Below are 23,529 nucleotides of genomic sequence, written 5' to 3' on the forward strand. Positions count from 1 at the left end.
CCCCAAGGTCAGGGATGGTATTTCTCAGAATTCCCCATTACCAGGAACACCTGTGACTGAAGAGAGCTGCGTGGAGTTGTCTCTCGAGCTCCCCACGCACTGACAATTGTTCCGGAATCCTGAGCGCGGGGAGGTTCCACCAATGGTAAGCAGCGCGTGGGTTCTAACGGAATGTCTAAGCTCGCCTCCCCTGGGTTTTTTCCTAATGTCTCTGTGCCAGGGAATGCTAGGGGTGTTTGCAGGCAACCCAGTGACCGAGGATGCCTCCCCAAGGTCACGGAATTTATATCTCGGACTTACCCATTCAGGGAACACCTGTGACTGAAGAGAGCTGCGTGGAGTTGTATCTCCAGCTCCCCCACGCACTGACAATGGTTCCGGAATCCTGAGCGTGGGGAGGTTCCACCAACGGTCGACAGCGCGTGGGTTCTAACGGAATGCCTAAGCTCGACTCCCCTGGGTTTTTTCCTAATGTCTCTGTGCCAGGGAATTCTAGGGGGGTTTGCAGGCAATCCCAGTGACAAAGGCTGCCTCCGCAAGTTCAGGGAAGGTATTTCTCAGAATCCCCCCTAACAGGGAACACCTGTGACAGAAGAGAGCTGCGTGGAGTTGTCTTTCGAGCTCCCCCAAGCACTGACAATGGTTCTGGAATCCTGAGCGTGGGGAGGTTCCACCAACGGTCGGCAGCGCGTGGGTTCTAACGGAATGCCTAAGCTCGACTACCCTGGGTATTTTCCTAATGTCTCTGTGCCAGGGAATGCTAGGGGGGTTTGCAGGAAATCCCAGTGACAGAGGTTGCCTCCCCAAGGTCAGGGAAGATATTTCTCAGAATTCCCCCTAACAGGGAACACCTGTGACTGAAGAGAGCTGCGTGGAGTTGTCTCTCGAGCAACCCACGCACTGACAATGGTTCCAGAATCCTGAGCGTTGGGAGGTGCCACCAACGGTCGGCAGCGCGTGGGTTCAAACAGAATGCCTATGCTCGACTCCCCTGGGTTTTTTCCTAATGTCTCTGTGCCAGGGAATGCTAGGGGGGTTTGCAGGCAATCCCATTGACAGAGACTGGCTCCCCAAGGTCAGGGAAGGTATTTCTCAGAATTCCCCCTAACAGGGAACACCTGTGAATGAAGAGAGCTGCGTGGAGTTGTCTCTCAAGCTCCCCACGCACTGACAACGGTTCCGGAATCCTGAGCGTGGGGAGGTTTCCCCAACTGTCAGCAGCGCGTGGGTTATAACGGAATGCCTAAGCTCGAGTCCCCTGGGTTTTTTCCTAATGTCTCTGTGCCAGGAAATGCTAGGGGGGTTTGCAGGAATTCCCAGTGACAGAGGCTGCCTACCCAAGCTAAGGGAAGTTATTTCTCAAAATTCCCCCTAACAGGGAACACCTGTGACTGAAGAGAGTTGTGTGGATTTGTCTCTCGAGCTCCCCACGCACTGACAATGTTTCCGGAATCCTGACCGTGGGGAGGTTCCAGCAACGGTAAGCAGCGCGTGGGTTGTAACGGAAAGCCTAAGCTCGACTCCCCTGGGTTTTTTCCTAATGTCTCTGTGCCAGGGAATGCTAGGGGGGTTTGCAGGCAATCCCAGTGTCAGAGGCTGCCTCCCCAAGGTAAGGGAAGGTTTTTCTCTGACTTCCCCGTTCAGGGAACACCTGTGACTAAAGAGAGCTGCGTGGAGTTGTCTCTCGAGCTCCCCCACGCACTGACAATTGTTCCGGAATCCTGAGCGTGGGGAGGTTCCACCAACATTCGGCAGCGCGTGGGTTCTAACGGAATGCCTAAGCTCGACTCCCCTGGGTTTTTTCCCAATGTCTCTCTACCAGGGAATGCTAGAGGGGTTTGCAGGCAATCCCAGTGACAGAGGCTGCCTCCCCTAGGTCAGGGAAGGTATTTCTCGGACTTCCCTGTTCAGGGAACACCTGTAACTGAAGAGAGCTGCGTGGAGTTGTCTGTCGAACTCCCCCACGCACTGACAATGGTTCCGGAATCCTGAGTGTGGGGAGGTTCCACCAACGGTAAACAGTGCGTGGGTTGTAACGGAATGCCTAAGCTCGATTCCCCTGGGTTTTTTACTAATGTCTCTGTGCCAGGGAATGCTAGGGGTGTTTGCAGGCAATCACAGTGACAGAGGCTCCCTCCCCAAGGTCAGGGAAGGTATTTCTCAGAATTCCCCATAACCAGGAACACTTGTGACTGAGGAGAGCTGCGTGGAGTTGTCTCTCGAGCTCCCCACGCACTGACAATTGTTCCGGAATCCTGAGCGCGGGGAGGTTCCACCAATGGTAAGCAGCGCGTGGGTTCTAACGGAATGTCTAAGCTCGCCTCCCCTGGGTTTTTTCCTAATATCTCTGTGCCAGGGAATGCTAGGGGTGTTTGCAGGCAACCCAGTGAACGAGGATGCCTCCCCAAGGTCAGGGAAGTTTTTTCTCGGACTTCCCCATTCAGGGAACACCTGTGACTGAAGAGAGCTGCGTGGAATTGTCTCTCCAGCTCCCCCACGCACTGACAATGGTTCCGGAATCCTGAGCGTGGGGAGGTTCCACCAACGGTCGACAGCGCGTGGGTTCTAACGAAATGCCTAAGCTCGACTCCCCTGGGTTTTTTCCTAATGTCTCTGTGCCAGGGAATTCTAGGGGGGTTAGCAGGCAATCCCAGTGACAAAGGCTGCCTCCGCAAGTTCAGGGAAGGTATTTCTCAGAATCCCCCCTAACAGGGAACACCTGTGACAGAAGAGAGCTGCGTGGAGTTGTCTTTCGAGCTCCCCCAAGCACTGACAATGGTTCCGGAATCCTGAGCGTGGGGAGGTTCCACCAATGGTCGGCAGCGCGTGGGTTCTAACGGAATGCCTAAGCTCGACTACCCTGGGTTTTTTCCTAATGTCTCTGTGCCAGGGAATGCTAGGGGGGTTTGCAGGCAATCCCATTGACAGAGGCTGGCTCCCCAAGGTCAGGGAAGGTATTTCTCAGAATTCCCCCTAACAGGGAACACCTGTGAATGAAGAGAGCTGCGTGGAGTTGTCTCTCGAGCTCCCCACGCACTGACAACGGTTCCGGAATCCTGAGCGTGGGGAGGTTTCCCCAACTGTCAGCAGCGCGTGGGTTATAACGGAATGCCTAAGCTCGAGTCCCCTGGGTTTTTTCCTAATGTCTCTGTGCCAGGGAATGCTAGGGGGGTTTGCAGGAATTCCCAGTGACAGAGGCTGCCTACCCAAGCTCAGGGAAGTTATTTCTCAAAATTCCCCCTAACAGGGAACACCTGTGACTGAAGAGAGTTGTGTGGATTTGTCTCTCGAGCTCCCCACGCACTGACAATATTTCCGGAATCCTGACCGTGGGGAGGTTCCAGCAACGGTAAGCAGCGCGTGGGTTCTAACGGAAAGCCTAAGCTCGACTCCCCTGGGTTTTTTCCTAATGTCTCTGTGCCAGGGAATGCTAGGGGGGTTTGCAGGCAATCCCAGTGTCAGAGGCTGCCTCCCCAAGGTAAGGGAAGGTTTTTCTCCGACTTCCCCGTTCAGGGAACACCTGTGACTAAAGAGAGCTGCGTGGAGTTGTCTCTCGAGCTCCCCCACGCACGTACAATAGTTCCGGAATCCTGAGCGTGGGGAGGTTCCACCAACGGTCGGCAGCACGTGGGTTCTAACGGAATGCCTAAGCTCGACTCCCCTGGGTTTTTTCCTAATGTCTCTGTGCCAGGGAATGCTACGGGTGTTTGCAGGCAATCCCAGTGACAGAGGCTGCCCCCCCAAGGTCAGGGAAGGTATTTCTCAGAATTCCCCCTAACAGGGAACACCTGTGACAGAAGAGAGCTGCGTGGAGTTGTCTCTCGAGCTCCCCACGCACTGACAATTGTTCCGGAATCCTGAGCGTGGGGAGGTTCCACCTATGGTAAGCAGCGCGTGGGTTCTAACGGAATGTCTAAGCTCGCCTCCCCTGGGTTTTTTCCTAATGTCTCTGTGCCAGGGAATGCTAGGGGGGTTTGCAGGCAATCCCAGTGTCAGAGGCTGCCTCCCCAAGGTCAGGGAAGTTATTTCTCGGACTTCTCCATTCAGGGAACACCTGTGACTGAAGAGAGCTGCGTGTAGTTGTCTCTCGAGCTCCCCCACACACTGACAATGGTTCCGGAATCCTGAGCGTGGGGAGGTACCACCAACGGTAAACAGTGCGTGGGTTCCAACGGAATGCCTAAGCTCGACTCCCCTTTGTTTTTTCCTAATGTCACTGTGCCAGGGAATGCTATGGGTGTTTACAGGCAATCCCAGTGACAGAGGCTGCCTCCCCAAGTTCAGGGATGGTATTTCTCAGAATTCCCCCTAACAGGGAACACCTGTGACTGAAGAGAGCTGCGTGGAGTTGTCTCTCGAGCTCCCCACGCGCTAACAATGTTTCCGGAATCCCAAGCGTGGGGAGGTTCCAACAACGGTCGGCAGCGCGTGGGTTTAAACGGAATGCCTATGCTCAACTCCCCTGGGTTTTTTCCTTATGTCTCTGTGCCAATGAATGCTACGGGAGTTTGCAGGAAATCCCAGTGACAGAGGCTGCCTCCCCAAGGTCAGGGAAGGTATTTCTCAGAATTCCCCCTAACAGGGAACACCTGTGACTGAAGAGAGCTGCGTGGAGTTGTCTCTCGAGCTCCCCACGCACTGACAACGGTTCTGGAATCCTGAGCGTGGGGAGGTTCCCCCAAATCTCAGCAGCGCGTGGGTTATAACGGAATGCCTAAGCTCGAGCCCCCTGGGTTTTTTCCTAATGTCTCTGTGCCAGGGAATGCTAGGGGGGTTTGCAAGCAATCCCAGTGACAGAGGCTGCCTCCCCAATGTCAGGGAAGGTATTTCTCATAATTCCCCCTAACAGGGAACACCTGTGACAAAAGAGAGCTGCGTGGAGTTGTATCTCGAGCTCCCCCACACACTGAAAATCGTTCTGGAATCCTGATCGTGGGGAGGTTCCACCAACGGTCGGCAGCACGTGGATTCTAACGGAATGCCATAGCTCGACTCCCCTGGGTTTTTTCCTAATGTCTCTTTCCCAGGGAATGCTAGAGGGGTTTGCAGGAATTCCCAGTGACAGAGGCTGCCTCTACAAGTTCAGGGAAGTTATTTCTCAGAATTCCCCCTAACAGGAACACCTGTGACTGAAGAGAGCTGCGTGGAGTTGTCTCTCGAGCTCCCCACGCACTGACAAAGGTTCCGGAATCCTGAGGGTGGGGAGGTTCCCCCAACGGTCGGCAGCGCGTGGGTTATAAAGGAATGCCTTAGCTAGACTCCCCTGGTTTTTTTCCTAATTTCTCTGTGCCAGTGAATGCTAGGGGGGTTTGAAGGAAATCCCAGTGACAGAGGCTGCCTCCCCAAGGTCAGGGAAGGTATTTCTCAAAATTCCCCCTAACAGGGAACACCTGTGACTGAAGATAGTTGTGTGGAGTTGTCTCTCGATCTCCCCACGCACTGACAATGTTTCCGGAATCCTGAGCATGTGGAGGTTCCACCAACTGTCGGTAGCTCGTGTGTTATGATGGAATACCTACGCTCGACTCCCCTGGGTTTTTTCCTAATGTCTCTGTGCCAGGGAATGCTGGGGGAGTTTGCAGGCAATCCCAGTGACAGAGGCTGCCTCCCCAAGGTCAGGGAATGTATTTCTCGGACTTCCCCATTCAGGGAACACCTGTGACTGAAGAGAGCTGCGTGGAGTTGTCTCTCGAGCTCCCAACGCACTGACAATGGTTCCGGAATCCTGAGCGTGGGGAGGTTCCACCAACGGTCGGCAGCGCGTGGGTTCAACGGAATGCCTAAGCTCGACTCCCCTGGGTTTTTTCCTAATGTCTCTGTGCCAGGAAATGCTAGGTGCATTTGCAGGCAAATCCATTGTCAGAGGCTGCCTCCCCAAGTTAAGGGAAGGTATTTCTCGGACTTCCACATTCAGGGAACACCTGTGACTGAAGAGAGCTGCGTGGAGTTGTCTCTCGAGCTCCCACACGCACTGAAAATTTTTCCGGAATCCTGAGCGTGGGGAGGTTCCACCAACGGTCGTCAGTGCGTGGGTTCTAATGGAATGCCAAAGCTCGACTCCCCTGGGATTTTTCCTAATGTCTCTGTGCCAGGGAATGCTAGGGGTGTTTGCAGGCAATCCCAGTGACAGAGGCTGCTTCCCCAAGTTCAGGGAAGCTGTTTCTCAGAATTCCCCCTAACAGAGAACACCTGTGACTGAAGAGAGCTGCGTGGAGTTATCTCTCGAGCTCCCCACGCACTGAGAATTGTTCCGGAATCCTGAGCGTGGGGAGGTTCCACCAACGGTCGGCAGCGCGTGGGTTCTAACGGAATGCCTAAGCTCGACTCCCCTGGTTTTTTTCCTAATGTCTCTGTGCCAGGGAATTATAGGGGGGTTTGCAGGAAATCCCAGTGACAGAGGCTGCCTCCCCAAAGTCAGGGAAGTTATTTCTCAGAATTCCCCCTAACAGGGAACACCTGTGACTGAAGAGAGCTGCGTGGAGTTGTCTCTCGAGCTCCCCACGCACTGACAATTGTTCCGGAATCCTGAGCGTGGGGAGGTTCCAACAACGGTCGGCAGCGCGTGGGTTTAAACGGAATGCCTATGCTCGACTCCCCTGGGTTTTTTCCTAATGTCTCTGTGCCAATGAATGCTACGGGAGTTTGCAGGAAATCCCAGTGACAGAGGCTGCCTCCCCAAGGTCAGGGAAGGTATTTCTCAGAATTCCCCCTAACAGGGAACACCTGTGACTGAAGAGAGCTGCGTGGAGTTGTCTCTCGAGCTCCCCACGCACTGACAACGGTTCTGGAATCCTGAGCGTGGGGAGGTTCCCCCAAATCTCAGCAGCGCGTGGGTTATAACGGAATGCCTAAGCTCGAGCCCCCTGGGTTTTTTCCTAATGTCTCTGTGCCAGGGAATGCTAGGGGGGTTTGCAGGCAATCCCAGTGACAGAGGCTGCCTCCCCAAGGTTAAGGAAGGTATTTCTCAGAATTTCCCCTAACAGGGAACACCTGTGACTGAAAAGAGCTGCTTCTAGTTGTGTCTCGAGCTCCCCACGCACTGACAATGGTTCCGGAATCCTGAGGGTGGGTAGGTTCCACCAACGGTCGGCAGCGCGTGGGTTCGAACGGAATGCCTAAGCTCGAATCCCCTGGGTTTTTTCCTTAAGTCTCTATGCCAGGGAATGCTAGGGGGTTTGCAGGCTATCCCAGTGTCAGAGGCTGCCTCCCCAAGGTCAGGAAAGGTATTTCTCGGACTTCCCCGTTCAGGGAACACCTGTGACTGAAGAGATCTGCGTGGAGTTTTCTCTGGAGCTTCCCCACGCACTGAGAATATTTTCTGAATCCTGAGCGTGGGGAGGTTCCACCAACTGTCGTTAGCGGGTGGGCTCTATCGGAATGCCTAAGCTCGACTCCCCTGGGTTTTTTCCTAATGTCTCTGTGCTAGGGAATGCTAGGGGTGTTTGCAGGAAATCCCAGTGTCAGAGGCTGCCTCCCCAATATCAGGGAAGGTTTTTCTCAGAATTCCCCCTAACAGGGAACACCTGTGACTGAAGAGAGCTGCGTGGAGTTGTCTCTCGAGCTCCCTCACGCACTGACAATTGTTCCGGAATCCTGAGCGTGGGGAGGCTCCACCAACGGTCGGCAGCGCGTGGGTTCTAACGGAATGCCTATGCTCGACTCCCCTGGGGTTTTTCCTAATGTCTCTGTGCCAGGGAATGCTAGGGGGGTTTGCAGGCAATCCCAGTGACAGAGGCTGCCTCCCCAAGGTCAGGGAAGTTATTTCTCAGAATTCCCCCTAACAGGGAACACCTGTGACTGAAGAGAGCTGCGTGGAGTTGTCTCTCGAGCTACCCACGCACTGACAATGGTTCCAGAATCCTGAGGGTTGGGAGGGGCCACCAACGGTCGGCAGCGCGTGGGTTCAAACGGAATGCCTTTGCTCGACTCCCCTGGGTTTTTTCCTAATGTCTCTGTGCCAGGGAATGCTAGGGGGGTTTTCAGGCAATCCCATTGACAGAGGCTGCCTCCCCAAGGTCAGGGAAGGTATTTCTCAGAATTCCACCTAACAGGGAACACCTGTGAATGAAGAGAGCTGCGTGGAGTTGTCTCTCGTGCTCCCCTACGCACTGACAATGTTTCCGGTATCCTGAGCGTGGGGAGGTTCCACCAACGGTCGGCAGCGCGTGGATTCTAATGGTATGCCTAAGCTCCACTCCCCTGGGTTTTTTCGTAATTTCTCTGTGCCAGGGAATCCTAGGGGAGTTTGCAGGAAATCCCAGTGACAGAGGCTGCCTCCCCAAGTTCAAGGAAGGTATTTCTCAGAATTCCCCCTAACAGGGATCACCTGTAACTGAAGAGAGCTGCGTGGAGTTGTCTCTCGAACTCCCCACGCACTGACAATGGTTCCGGAATCCTGAGCGTGGCGAGGTTCCACAAACGGTTGGCAGCGCGTGGGTTCTAACGGAATGCCTAAACTCGACTCCCCTGGGTTTTTTCCTAATGTCTCTGTGCCAGGGAATGCTAGGGGCCTTTGCAGGCTATCCCAGTGTCAGAGGCTGCCTCCCAAAGGTCAGGGAAGTTATTTCCCGGACTTCCCCATTCAGGGAACACCTGTGACTGAAGAGAGCTGCGTGGAGTTGTCTCTCGAGCTCCCCACGCACTGATAATGGTTCCGGAATCCTGAGCATGGGGAGGTTCCCCCAACTGTCGGCAGCGCGTGGGTTCTAACGGAATGCCTAAGCTCGACTCCCCTGGGTATTTTCCTAATGTCTCTGTGCCAGGGAATGCTAGGGGGGTTTGCAGGCAATCCCAGTGACAGAGGCTGCCTCCCCAAGGTTAAGGAAGGTATTTCTCAGAATTTCCCCTAACAGGGAACACCTGTGACTGAAAAGAGCTGCTTCTAGTTGTGTCTCGAGCTCCCCACGCACTGACAATGGTTCCGGAATCCTGAGGGTGGGTAGGTTCCACCAACGGTCGGCAGCGCGTGGGTTCGAACGGAATGCCTAAGCTCGAATCCCCTGGGTTTTTTCCTTAAGTCTCTATGCCATGGAATGCTAGGGGGTTTGCAGGCTATCCCAGTGTCAGAGGCTGCCTCCCCAAGGTCAGGAAAGGTATTTCTCGGACTTCCCCGTTCAGGGAACACCTGTGACTGAAGAGATCTGCGTGGAGTTTTCTCTGGAGCTTCCCCACGCACTGAGAATATTTTCTGAATCCTGAGCGTGGGGAGGTTCCACCAACTGTCGTTAGCGGGTGGGCTCTATCGGAATGCCTAAGCTCGACTCCCCTGGGTTTTTCCCTAATGTCTCTGTGCTAGGGAATGCTAGGGGTGTTTGCAGGAAATCCCAGTGTCAGAGGCTGCCTCCCCAATATCAGGGAAGGTTTTTCTCAGAATTCCCCCTAACAGGGAACACCTGTGACTGAAGAGAGCTGCGTGGAGTTGTCTCTCGAGCTCCCTCACGCACTGACAATTGTTCCGGAATCCTGAGCGTGGGGAGGCTCCACCAACGGTCGGCAGCGCGTGGGTTCTAACGGAATGCCTATGCTCGACTCCCCTGGGGTTTTTCCTAATGTCTCTGTGCCAGGGAATGCTAGGGGGGTTTGCAGGCAATCCCAGTGACAGAGGCTGCCTCCCCAAGGTCAGGGAAGTTATTTCTCAGAATTCCCCCTAACAGGGAACACCTGTGACTGAAGAGAGCTGCGTGGAGTTGTCTCTCGAGCTACCCACGCACTGACAATGGTTCCAGAATCCTGAGGGTTGGGAGGGGCCACCAACGGTCGGCAGTGCGTGGGTTCAAACGGAATGCCTTTGCTCGACTCCCCTGGGTTTTTTCCTAATGTCTCTGTGCCAGGGAATGCTAGGGGGGTTTTCAGGCAATCCCATTGACAGAGGCTGCCTCCCCAAGGTCAGGGAAGGTATTTCTCAGAATTCCACCTAACAGGGAACACCTGTGAATGAAGAGAGCTGCGTGGAGTTGTCTCTCGTGCTCCCCTACGCACTGACAATGTTTCCGGTATCCTGAGCGTGGGGAGGTTCCACCAACGGTCGGCAGCGCGTGGATTCTAATGGTATGCCTAAGCTCCACTCCCCTGGGTTTTTTCGTAATTTCTCTGTGCCAGGGAATCCTAGGGGAGTTTGCAGGAAATCCCAGTGACAGAGGCTGCCTCCCCAAGTTCAAGGAAGGTATTTCTCAGAATTCCCCCTAACAGGGATCACCTGTAACTGAAGAGAGCTGCGTGGAGTTGTCTCTCGAACTCCCCACGCACTGACAATGGTTCCGGAATCCTGAGCGTGGCGAGGTTCCACAAACGGTTGGCAGCGCGTGGGTTCTAACGGAATGCCTAAACTCGACTCCCCTGGGTTTTTTCCTAATGTCTCTGTGCCAGGGAATGCTAGGGGCCTTTGCAGGCTATCCCAGTGTCAGAGGCTGCCTCCCAAAGGTCAGGGAAGTTATTTCCCGGACTTCCCCATTCAGGGAACACCTGTGACTGAAGAGAGCTGCGTGGAGTTGTCTCTCGAGCTCCCCACGCACTGATAATGGTTCCGGAATCCTGAGCATGGGGAGGTTCCCCCAACTGTCGGCAGCGCGTGGGTTCTAACGGAATGCCTAAGCTCGACTCCCCTGGGTATTTTCCTAATGTCTCTGTTCCAGGGAAGGCTACGGGGGTTTGCAAGCAATCCCAGTGACAGAGGCTGCCTCCCCAATGTCAGGGAAGTTATTTCTCATAATTCCCCCTAACAGGGAACACATGTGACAAAAGAGAGCTGCGTGGAGTTGTATCTCGAGCTCCCCCACGCACTGAAAATGGTTCCGGAATCCTGATCGTGGGGAGGTTCCACCAACGGTCGGCAGCACGTGGATTCAAACGGAATGCCATAGCTCGACTCCCCTGGGTTTCTTCCTAATGTCTCTTTCCCAGGGAATGCTAGAGGGGTTTGCAAGAATTCCCAGTGACAGAGGCTGCCTCTCCAAGTTCAGGGAAGTTATTTCTCAGAATTCCCCCTAACAGGGAACACCTGTGACTGAAGACAGCTGCGTGGAATTGTCTCTCGAGCTCCCCCACGCACTGACAATGGTTCCGGAATCCTGTGCGTGGGGAGGTTCCACCAACGGTCGGCAACGCGTGGTTTCTAACGGAATGCCTAAACTCGACTCCCCTGGGTTTTTCCTATTGTCTCTGTGCCAGGGAATGCTAGGGGTGTTTGCAGGCAATCCCAGTGACAGAGGCTGCCTCCCCAAAGTCAGGGAAGGTATTTCTCAGAATTCCCCCTAACAGGAAACACCTGTGACTGAAGAGACCTGCGTGGAGTTGTCTCTCGAGCTCCCCCACACACAGACAATGTTTCCGGAATCCTGAGCGTGGGGAGGTTCCACCAAAGGTCGGCAGCGTGTGGGTTCTAACGGAATACCTAAGCTCGACTCCCCTGGGTTTTTTCCTAATGTCTCTGTGCCAATGAATGCTACGGGAGTTTGCAGGAAATCCCAGTGTCAGAGGCCGCCTCCCCAAGGTCAGGGAAGGTATTTCTCAGAATTCCCCCTAACAGGGAACACCTGTGACTGAAGAGATCTGCGTGGAGTTTTCTCTGGAGCTTCCCCACGCACTGACAATATTTCCAGAATCCTGAGCGTGGGGAGGTTCCACCAACGGTCGGCAGCGCGTGGGTTCTAATGGAATGCCTAAGCTGGACTCCCCTGGGGGTTTTCCTAATGTCTCTGTGCCAGGGAATTCTAGGGGGTTTTGCAGGAAATACCAGTGACAGAGGCTGCCTCCCCAACGTCACGGAAGGTATTTCTCAGAATTCTCCCTAACAGGGAACACCTGTGACTGAAGAGAGCTGCGTGGAGTTGTCTCTCGAGCTCCCCACGCACTGACAATTGTTCCGGAATCCTGAGCGCGGGGAGGTTCCACCAATGGTAAGCAGCGCGTGGGTTCTAACGGAATTTCTAAGCTCGCCTCCCCTGGGTTTTTTCCTAATGTCTCTGTGCCAGGGAATGCTAGGGGTGTTTGCAGGCAACCCAGTGACCGAGGATGCCTCCCCAAGGTCAGGGAAGTTATTTCTCGGACTTCCCCATTCAGGGAACACCTGTGACTGAAGAGAGCTGCGTGAAGTTGTCTCTCCAGCTCCCCCACGCACTGACAATGGTTCCGGAATCCTGAGCGTGGGGAGGTTCCACCAACGGTCGACAGCACGTGGGTTCTAACGGAATGCCTAAGCTCGACTCCCCTGGGTTTTTTCCTAATGTCTCTGTGCCAGGGAATTCTAGGGGGGTTTGCAGACAATCCCAGTGACAAAGGCTGCCTCCGCAAGTTCAGGGAAGGTATTTCTCAGAATCCCCCCTAACAGGGAACACCTGTGACAGAAGAGAGCTGTGTGGAGTTGTCTTTCGAGCTCCCCCAAGCACTGACAATGGTTCCGGAATCCTGAGCGTGGGGATGTTCCACCAACGGTCGGCAGCGCGTGGGTTCTAACGGAATGCCTAAGCTCGACTACCCTGGGTATTTTCCTAATGTCTCTGTGCCAGGGAATGCTAGGGGGGTTTGCAGGAAATCCCAGTGACAGAGGTTGCCTCCCCAAGGTCAGGGAAGATATTTCTCAGAATTCCCCCTAACAGGGAACACCTGTGACTGAAGAGAGCTGCGTGGAGTTGTCTCTCGGGCAACCCACGCACTGACACTGGTTCCAGAATCCTGAGCGTTGGGAGGTGCCACCAACGGTCGGCAGCGCGTGGGTTATAACGGAATGCCTAAGCTCGAGTCCCCTGGGTTTTTTCCTAATGTCTCTGTGCCAGGGAATGCTAGGGGGGTTTGCAGGAATTCCCAGTGACAGAGGCTGCCTACCCAAGCTCAGGGAAGTTATTTCTCAAAATTCCCCCTAACAGGGAACACCTGTGACTGAAGAGAGTTGTGTGGATTTGTCTCTCGAGCTCCCCACGCACTGACAATTTTTCCGGAATCCTGACCGTGGGGAGGTTCCAGCAACGGTAAGCAGCGCGTGGGTTCTAACGGAAAGCCTAAGCTCGACTCCCCTGGGTTTTTTCCTAATGTCTCTGTGCCAGGGAATGCTAGGGGGGTTTGCAGGCAATCCCAGTGTCAGAGGCTGCCTCCCCTAGGTCAGGGAAAGTTTTTCTCGGACTTCCCTGTTCAGGGAACACCTGTAAATGAAGAGAGCTGCGTGGAGTTGTCTGTCGAACTCCCCCACGCACTGACAATGTTTCCGGAATCCTGAGTGTGGGGAGGTTCCACCAACGGTAAACAGTGCGTGGGTTGTAACGGAATGCCTAAGCTCGATTCCCCTGGGTTTTTTCCTAATGTCTCTGTGCCAGGGAATGCTAGGGGTGTTTGCAGGCAATCACAGTGACAGAGGCTGCCTCCCCAAGGTCAGGGAAGGTATTTCTCAGAATTCCCCATAACAGGGAACACCTGTGACTGAAGAGAGCTGCGTGGAGTTGTCTCTCGAGCTCCCCACGCACTGACAACGGTTCTGGAATCCTGAGCGTGGGGAGGTTCCCCCAAATCTCAGCAGCGCGTGGGTTATAACGGAATGCCTAAGCTCGAGCCCCCTGGGTTTTTTCCTAATGTCTCTGTGCCAGGGAATGCTAGGGGGGTTTGCAAGCAATCCCAGTGACAGAGGCTGCCTCCCCAATGTCAGGGAAGGTATTTCTCATAATTCCCCCTAACAGGGAACACCTGTGACAAAAGAGAGCTGCGTGGAGTTGTATCTCGAGCTCCCCCACACACTGAAAATCGTTCTGGAATCCTGATCGTGGGGAGGTTCCACCAACGGTCGGCAGCACGTGGATTCTAACGGAATGCCATAGCTCGACTCCCCTGGGTTTTTTCCTAATGTCTCTTTCCCAGGGAATGCTAGAGGGGTTTGCAGGAATTCCCAGTGACAGAGGCTGCCTCTACAAGTTCAGGGAAGTTATTTCTCAGAATTCCCCCTAACAGGAACACCTGTGACTGAAGAGAGCTGCGTGGAGTTGTCTCTCGAGCTCCCCACGCACTGACAAAGGTTCCGGAATCCTGAGGGTGGGGAGGTTCCCCCAACGGTCGGCAGCGCGTGGGTTATAAAGGAATGCCTTAGCTAGACTCCCCTGGTTTTTTTCCTAATTTCTCTGTGCCAGTGAATGCTAGGGGGGTTTGAAGGAAATCCCAGTGACAGAGGCTGCCTCCCCAAGGTCAGGGAAGGTATTTCTCAAAATTCCCCCTAACAGGGAACACCTGTGACTGAAGATAGTTGTGTGGAGTTGTCTCTCGATCTCCCCACGCACTGACAATGTTTCCGGAATCCTGAGCATGTGGAGGTTCCACCAACTGTCGGTAGCTCGTGTGTTATGATGGAATACCTACGCTCGACTCCCCTGGGTTTTTTCCTAATGTCTCTGTGCCAGGGAATGCTGGGGGAGTTTGCAGGCAATCCCAGTGACAGAGGCTGCCTCCCCAAGGTCAGGGAATGTATTTCTCGGACTTCCCCATTCAGGGAACACCTGTGACTGAAGAGAGCTGCGTGGAGTTGTCTCTCGAGCTCCCAACGCACTGACAATGGTTCCGGAATCCTGAGCGTGGGGAGGTTCCACCAACGGTCGGCAGCGCGTGGGTTCAACGGAATGCCTAAGCTCGACTCCCCTGGGTTTTTTCCTAATGTCTCTGTGCCAGGAAATGCTAGGTGCATTTGCAGGCAAATCCATTGTCAGAGGCTGCCTCCCCAAGTTAAGGGAAGGTATTTCTCGGACTTCCACATTCAGGGAACACCTGTGACTGAAGAGAGCTGCGTGGAGTTGTCTCTCGAGCTCCCACACGCACTGAAAATTTTTCCGGAATCCTGAGCGTGGGGAGGTTCCACCAACGGTCGTCAGTGCGTGGGTTCTAATGGAATGCCAAAGCTCGACTCCCCTGGGATTTTTCCTAATGTCTCTGTGCCAGGGAATGCTAGGGGTGTTTGCAGGCAATCCCAGTGACAGAGGCTGCTTCCCCAAGTTCAGGGAAGCTGTTTCTCAGAATTCCCCCTAACAGGGAACACCTGTGACTGAAGAGAGCTGCGTGGAGTTATCTCTCGAGCTCCCCACGCACTGAGAATTGTTCCGGAATCCTGAGCGTGGGGAGGTTCCACCAACGGTCGGCAGCGCGTGGGTTCTAACGGAATGCCTAAGCTCGACTCCCCTGGTTTTTTTCCTAATGTCTCTGTGCCAGGGAATTATAGGGGGGTTTGCAGGAAATCCCAGTGACAGAGGCTGCCTCCCCAAAGTCAGGGAAGGTATTTCTCAGAATTCCCCCTAACAGGGAACACCTGTGACTGAAGAGAGCTGCGTGGAGTTGTCTCTCGAGCTCCCCACGCACTGACAATTGTTCCGGAATCCTGAGCGTGGGGAGGTTCCAACAACGGTCGGCAGCGCGTGGGTTTAAACGGAATGCCTATGCTCGACTCCCCTGGGTTTTTTCCTAATGTCTCTGTGCCAATGAATGCTACGGGAGTTTGCAGGAAATCCCAGTGACAGAGGCTGCCTCCCCAAGGTCAGGGAAGGTATTTCTCAGAATTCCCCCTAACAGGGAACACCTGTGACTGAAGAGAGCTGCGTGGAGTTGTCTCTCGAGCTCCCCACGCACTGACAACGGTTCTGGAATCCTGAGCGTGGGGAGGTTCCCCCAAATCTCAGCAGCGCGTGGGTTATAACGGAATGCCTAAGCTCGAGCCCCCTGGGTTTTTTCCTAATGTCTCTGTGCCAGGGAATGCTAGGGGGGTTTGCAGGCAATCCCAGTGACAGAGGCTGCCTCCCCAAGGTTAAGGAAGGTATTTCTCAGAATTTCCCCTAACAGGGAACACCTGTGACTGAAAAGAGCTGCTTCTAGTTGTGTCTCGAGCTCCCCACGCACTGACAATGGTTCCGGAATCCTGAGGGTGGGTAGGTTCCACCAACGGTCGGCAGCGTGTGGGTTCGAACGGAATGCCTAAGCTCGAATCCCCTGGGTTTTTTCCTTAAGTCTCTATGCCAGGGAATGCTAGGGGGTTTGCAGGCTATCCCAGTGTCAGAGGCTGCCTCCCCAAGGTCAGGAAAGGTATTTCTCGGACTTCCCCGTTCAGGGAACACCTGTGACTGAAGAGATCTGCGTGGAGTTTTCTCTGGAGCTTCCCCACGCACTGAGAATATTTTCTGAATCCTGAGCGTGGGGAGGTTCCACCAACTGTCGTTAGCGGGTGGGCTCTATCGGAATGCCTAAGCTCGACTCCCCTGGGTTTTTTCCTAATGTCTCTGTGCTAGGGAATGCTAGGGGTGTTTGCAGGAAATCCCAGTGTCAGAGGCTGCCTCCCCAATATCAGGGAAGGTTTTTCTCAGAATTCCCCCTAACAGGGAACACCTGTGACTGAAGAGAGCTGCGTGGAGTTGTCTCTCGAGCTCCCTCACGCACTGACAATTGTTCCGGAATCCTGAGCGTGGGGAGGCTCCACCAACGGTCGGCAGCGCGTGGGTTCTAACGGAATGCCTATGCTCGACTCCCCTGGGGTTTTTCCTAATGTCTCTGTGCCAGGGAATGCTAGGGGGGTTTGCAGGCAATCCCAGTGACAGAGGCTGCCTCCCCAAGGTCAGGGAAGTTATTTCTCAGAATTCCCCCTAACAGGGAACACCTGTGACTGAAGAGAGCTGCGTGGAGTTGTCTCTCGAGCTACCCACGCACTGACAATGGTTCCAGAATCCTGAGGGTTGGGAGGGGCCACCAACGGTCGGCAGCGCGTGGGTTCAAACGGAATGCCTTTGCTCGACTCCCCTGGGTTTTTTCCTAATGTCTCTGTGCCAGGGAATGCTAGGGGGGTTTTCAGGCAATCCCATTGACAGAGGCTGCCTCCCCAAGGTCAGGGAAGGTATTTCTCAGAATTCCACCTAACAGGGAACACCTGTGAATGAAGAGAGCTGCGTGGAGTTGTCTCTCGTGCTCCCCTACGCACTGACAATGTTTCCGGTATCCTGAGCGTGGGGAGGTTCCACCAACGGTCGGCAGCGCGTGGATTCTAATGGTATGCCTAAGCTCCACTCCCCTGGGTTTTTTCGTAATTTCTCTGTGCCAGGGAATCCTAGGGGAGTTTGCAGGAAATCCCAGTGACAGAGGCTGCCTCCCCAAGTTCAAGGAAGGTATTTCTCAGAATTCCCCCTAACAGGGATCACCTGTAACTGAAGAGAGCTGCGTGGAGTTGTCTCTCGAACTCCCCACGCACTGACAATGGTTCCGGAATCCTGAGCGTGGCGAGGTTCCACAAACGGTTGGCAGCGCGTGGGTTCTAACGGAATGCCTAAACTCGACTCCCCTGGGTTTTTTCCTAATGTCTCTGTGCCAGGGAATGCTAGGGGCCTTTGCAGGCTATCCCAGTGTCAGAGGCTGCCTCCCAAAGGTCAGGGAAGTTATTTCCCGGACTTCCCCATTCAGGGAACACCTGTGACTGAAGAGAGCTGCGTGGAGTTGTCTCTCGAGCTCCCCACGCACTGATAATGGTTCCGGAATCCTGAGCATGGGGAGGTTCCCCCAACTGTCGGCAGCGCGTGGGTTCTAACGGAATGCCTAAGCTCGACTCCCCTGGGTATTTTCCTAATGTCTCTGTGCCAGGGAATGCTAGGGGGGTTTGCAGGCAATCCCAGTGACAGAGGCTGCCTCCCCAAGGTTAAGGAAGGTATTTCTCAGAATTTCCCCTAACAGGGAACACCTGTGACTGAAAAGAGCTGCTTCTAGTTGTGTCTCGAGCTCCCCACGCACTGACAATGGTTCCGGAATCCTGAGGGTGGGTAGGTTCCACCAACGGTCGGCAGCGCGTGGGTTCGAACGGAATGCCTAAGCTCGAATCCCCTGGGTTTTTTCCTTAAGTCTCTATGCCATGGAATGCTAGGGGGTTTGCAGGCTATCCCAGTGTCAGAGGCTGCCTCCCCAAGGTCAGGAAAGGTATTTCTCGGACTTCCCCGTTCAGGGAACACCTGTGACTGAAGAGATCTGCGTGGAGTTTTCTCTGGAGCTTCCCCACGCACTGAGAATATTTTCTGAATCCTGAGCGTGGGGAGGTTCCACCAACTGTCGTTAGCGGGTGGGCTCTATCGGAATGCCTAAGCTCGACTCCCCTGGGTTTTTCCCTAATGTCTCTGTGCTAGGGAATGCTAGGGGTGTTTGCAGGAAATCCCAGTGTCAGAGGCTGCCTCCCCAATATCAGGGAAGGTTTTTCTCAGAATTCCCCCTAACAGGGAACACCTGTGACTGAAGAGAGCTGCGTGGAGTTGTCTCTCGAGCTCCCTCACGCACTGACAATTGTTCCGGAATCCTGAGCGTGGGGAGGCTCCACCAACGGTCGGCAGCGCGTGGGTTCTAACGGAATGCCTATGCTCGACTCCCCTGGGGTTTTTCCTAATGTCTCTGTGCCAGGGAATGCTAGGGGGGTTTGCAGGCAATCCCAGTGACAGAGGCTGCCTCCCCAAGGTCAGGGAAGTTATTTCTCAGAATTCCCCCTAACAGGGAACACCTGTGACTGAAGAGAGCTGCGTGGAGTTGTCTCTCGAGCTACCCACGCACTGACAATGGTTCCAGAATCCTGAGGGTTGGGAGGGGCCACCAACGGTCGGCAGTGCGTGGGTTCAAACGGAATGCCTTTGCTCGACTCCCCTGGGTTTTTTCCTAATGTCTCTGTGCCAGGGAATGCTAGGGGGGTTTTCAGGCAATCCCATTGACAGAGGCTGCCTCCCCAAGGTCAGGGAAGGTATTTCTCAGAATTCCACCTAACAGGGAACACCTGTGAATGAAGAGAGCTGCGTGGAGTTGTCTCTCGTGCTCCCCTACGCACTGACAATGTTTCCGGTATCCTGAGCGTGGGGAGGTTCCACCAACGGTCGGCAGCGCGTGGATTCTAATGGTATGCCTAAGCTCCACTCCCCTGGGTTTTTTCGTAATTTCTCTGTGCCAGGGAATCCTAGGGGAGTTTGCAGGAAATCCCAGTGACAGAGGCTGCCTCCCCAAGTTCAAGGAAGGTATTTCTCAGAATTCCCCCTAACAGGGATCACCTGTAACTGAAGAGAGCTGCGTGGAGTTGTCTCTCGAACTCCCCACGCACTGACAATGGTTCCGGAATCCTGAGCGTGGCGAGGTTCCACAAACGGTTGGCAGCGCGTGGGTTCTAACGGAATGCCTAAACTCGACTCCCCTGGGTTTTTTCCTAATGTCTCTGTGCCAGGGAATGCTAGGGGCCTTTGCAGGCTATCCCAGTGTCAGAGGCTGCCTCCCAAAGGTCAGGGAAGTTATTTCCCGGACTTCCCCATTCAGGGAACACCTGTGACTGAAGAGAGCTGCGTGGAGTTGTCTCTCGAGCTCCCCACGCACTGATAATGGTTCCGGAATCCTGAGCATGGGGAGGTTCCCCCAACTGTCGGCAGCGCGTGGGTTCTAACGGAATGCCTAAGCTCGACTCCCCTGGGTATTTTCCTAATGTCTCTGTTCCAGGGAAGGCTACGGGGGTTTGCAAGCAATCCCAGTGACAGAGGCTGCCTCCCCAATGTCAGGGAAGTTATTTCTCATAATTCCCCCTAACAGGGAACACATGTGACAAAAGAGAGCTGCGTGGAGTTGTATCTCGAGCTCCCCCACGCACTGAAAATGGTTCCGGAATCCTGATCGTGGGGAGGTTCCACCAACGGTCGGCAGCACGTGGATTCAAACGGAATGCCATAGCTCGACTCCCCTGGGTTTCTTCCTAATGTCTCTTTCCCAGGGAATGCTAGAGGGGTTTGCAAGAATTCCCAGTGACAGAGGCTGCCTCTCCAAGTTCAGGGAAGTTATTTCTCAGAATTCCCCCTAACAGGGAACACCTGTGACTGAAGAGAGCTGCGTGGAATTGTCTCTCGAGCTCCCCCACGCACTGACAATGGTTCCGGAATCCTGTGCGTGGGGAGGTTCCACCAACGGTCGGCAACGCGTGGTTTCTAACGGAATGCCTAAACTCGACTCCCCTGGGTTTTTCCTATTGTCTCTGTGCCAGGGAATGCTAGGGGTGTTTGCAGGCAATCCCAGTGACAGAGGCTGCCTCCCCAAAGTCAGGGAAGGTATTTCTCAGAATTCCCCCTAACAGGAAACACCTGTGACTGAAGAGACCTGCGTGGAGTTGTCTCTCGAGCTCCCCCACACACAGACAATGTTTCCGGAATCCTGAGCGTGGGGAGGTTCCACCAAAGGTCGGCAGCGTGTGGGTTCTAACGGAATACCTAAGCTCGACTCCCCTGGGTTTTTTCCTAATGTCTCTGTGCCAATGAATGCTACGGGAGTTTGCAGGAAATCCCAGTGTCAGAGGCCGCCTCCCCAAGGTCAGGGAAGGTATTTCTCAGAATTCCCCCTAACAGGGAACACCTGTGACTGAAGAGATCTGCGTGGAGTTTTCTCTGGAGCTTCCCCACGCACTGACAATATTTCCAGAATCCTGAGCGTGGGGAGGTTCCACCAACGGTCGGCAGCGCGTGGGTTCTAATGGAATGCCTAAGCTGGACTCCCCTGGGGGTTTTCCTAATGTCTCTGTGCCAGGGAATTCTAGGGGGTTTTGCAGGAAATACCAGTGACAGAGGCTGCCTCCCCAACGTCACGGAAGGTATTTCTCAGAATTCTCCCTAACAGGGAACACCTGTGACTGAAGAGAGCTGCGTGGAGTTGTCTCTCGAGCTCCCCACGCACTGACAATTGTTCCGGAATCCTGAGCGCGGGGAGGTTCCACCAATGGTAAGCAGCGCGTGGGTTCTAACGGAATTTCTAAGCTCGCCTCCCCTGGGTTTTTTCCTAATGTCTCTGTGCCAGGGAATGCTAGGGGTGTTTGCAGGCAACCCAGTGACCGAGGATGCCTCCCCAAGGTCAGGGAAGTTATTTCTCGGACTTCCCCATTCAGGGAACACCTGTGACTGAAGAGAGCTGCGTGAAGTTGTCTCTCCAGCTCCCCCACGCACTGACAATGGTTCCGGAATCCTGAGCGTGGGGAGGTTCCACCAACGGTCGACAGCACGTGGGTTCTAACGGAATGCCTAAGCTCGACTCCCCTGGGTTTTTTCCTAATGTCTCTGTGCCAGGGAATTCTAGGGGGGTTTGCAGACAATCCCAGTGACAAAGGCTGCCTCCGCAAGTTCAGGGAAGGTATTTCTCAGAATCCCCCCTAACAGGGAACACCTGTGACAGAAGAGAGCTGTGTGGAGTTGTCTTTCGAGCTCCCCCAAGCACTGACAATGGTTCCGGAATCCTGAGCGTGGGGATGTTCCACCAACGGTCGGCAGCGCGTGGGTTCTAACGGAATGCCTAAGCTCGACTACCCTGGGTATTTTCCTAATGTCTCTGTGCCAGGGAATGCTAGGGGGGTTTGCAGGAAATCCCAGTGACAGAGGTTGCCTCCCCAAGGTCAGGGAAGATATTTCTCAGAATTCCCCCTAACAGGGAACACCTGTGACTGAAGAGAGCTGCGTGGAGTTGTCTCTCGGGCAACCCACGCACTGACACTGGTTCCAGAATCCTGAGCGTTGGGAGGTGCCACCAACGGTCGGCAGCGCGTGGGTTATAACGGAATGCCTAAGCTCGAGTCCCCTGGGTTTTTTCCTAATGTCTCTGTGCCAGGGAATGCTAGGGGGGTTTGCAGGAATTCCCAGTGACAGAGGCTGCCTACCCAAGCTCAGGGAAGTTATTTCTCAAAATTCCCCCTAACAGGGAACACCTGTGACTGAAGAGAGTTGTGTGGATTTGTCTCTCGAGCTCCCCACGCACTGACAATTTTTCCGGAATCCTGACCGTGGGGAGGTTCCAGCAACGGTAAGCAGCGCGTGGGTTCTAACGGAAAGCCTAAGCTCGACTCCCCTGGGTTTTTTCCTAATGTCTCTGTGCCAGGGAATGCTAGGGGGGTTTGCAGGCAATCCCAGTGTCAGAGGCTGCCTCCCCTAGGTCAGGGAAAGTTTTTCTCGGACTTCCCTGTTCAGGGAACACCTGTAAATGAAGAGAGCTGCGTGGAGTTGTCTGTCGAACTCCCCCACGCACTGACAATGTTTCCGGAATCCTGAGTGTGGGGAGGTTCCACCAACGGTAAACAGTGCGTGGGTTGTAACGGAATGCCTAAGCTCGATTCCCCTGGGTTTTTTCCTAATGTCTCTGTGCCAGGGAATGCTAGGGGTGTTTGCAGGCAATCACAGTGACAGAGGCTGCCTCCCCAAGGTCAGGGAAGGTATTTCTCAGAATTCCCCATAACCAGGAACACCTGTGACTGAAGAGAGCTGTGTGGAGTTGTCTCTCGAGCTCCCCATGCACTGACAATTGTTCCGGAATCCTGAGCGCGGGGAGGTTCCACCAATGGCAAGCAGCGCGTTGGTTCTAACGGAATGCTTAAGCTCGACTCCCCTGGGTTTTTTCCTAATGTCTCTCTGCCAGGGAATGCTAGGGGGGTTTGCAGGCAATCCCAGTGACAGAGGCTGCCTCCCCTAGGTCAGGGAAGGTATTTCTCGGACTTCCCCGTTCAGGGAACACCTGTGACTGAAGAGAGGTGCGTGGAGTTGTCTGTCGAACTCCCCCACGCACTGACAATGGTTCCAGAATCCTGAGCGTGGGGAGGTTCCACCAAAGGTAAACAGTGCGTGGGTTGTAACGGAATGCCTAAGCTCGACTCCCCTGGGTTTTTTCCTAATGTCTCTGTGCCAGGGAATGCTAGGGGTGTTTGCAGGCAATCCCAGTGACAGAGGCTGCCTCCCCAAGGTCAGGGAAGGTATTTCTCAGAATACCCCCTAACAGGGAACACGTGTGACTAAAGAGAGCTGCGTGGAGTTGTCTCTCGAGCTCCCCCACGCACATACAATAGTTCCGGAATCCTGAACGTGGGGAGGTTCCACCAACGGTCGGCAGCGCGTGGGTTCTAACGGAATGCCTAAGCTCGACTCCCCTGGGTTTTTTCCTAATGTCTCTGTGCCAGGGAATGCTAGGGGGTTTGCAGGCAATCCCACTGACAGAGGCTGCCTCCCCAAGCTCAGGGAAGGTATTTCTGAGAATTCCCCCTAACAGGGAACACCTGTGACAGAAGAGAGCTGCGTGGAGTTGTCTCTCGAGCTACCCCACGCACGTACAATAGTTCCTGAATCCTGAACGTGGGGAGGTTCCACCAACGGTTGGCAGCGCGTGGGTTCTAACGGAATGCCTAAGCTCGACTACCCTGGGTATTTTCCTAATGTCTCTGTGCCAGGGAATGCTAGGGGGGTTTGCAGGAATTCCCAGTGACAGAGGTTGCCTCCCCAAGGTCAGGGAAGTTATTTCTCAGAATTCCCCCTAACAGGGAACACCTGTGAATGAAGAGAGCTGCGTGGAGTTGTCTCTCGAGCTCCCCACGCACTGACAACGGTTCCGGAATCCTGAGCGTGGGGAGGTTCCACCAACGGTCGGCAGCGCGTGGGTTCTAACGGAATGCCTAAGCTCGACTACCCTGGGTATTTTCCTAATATCTCTGTGCCAGGGAATGCTAGGGGGGTTTGCAGGAAATCCCAGTGACAGAGGATGCCTCCCCAAGGTCAGGGAAGTTATTTCTCAGAA

Source organism: Vicugna pacos, unplaced genomic scaffold, assembly GCF_048564905.1.
Source record: "Vicugna pacos unplaced genomic scaffold, VicPac4 SAC-SAT, whole genome shotgun sequence".
In the NCBI taxonomy this organism is placed as follows: domain Eukaryota; kingdom Metazoa; phylum Chordata; class Mammalia; order Artiodactyla; family Camelidae; genus Vicugna; species Vicugna pacos.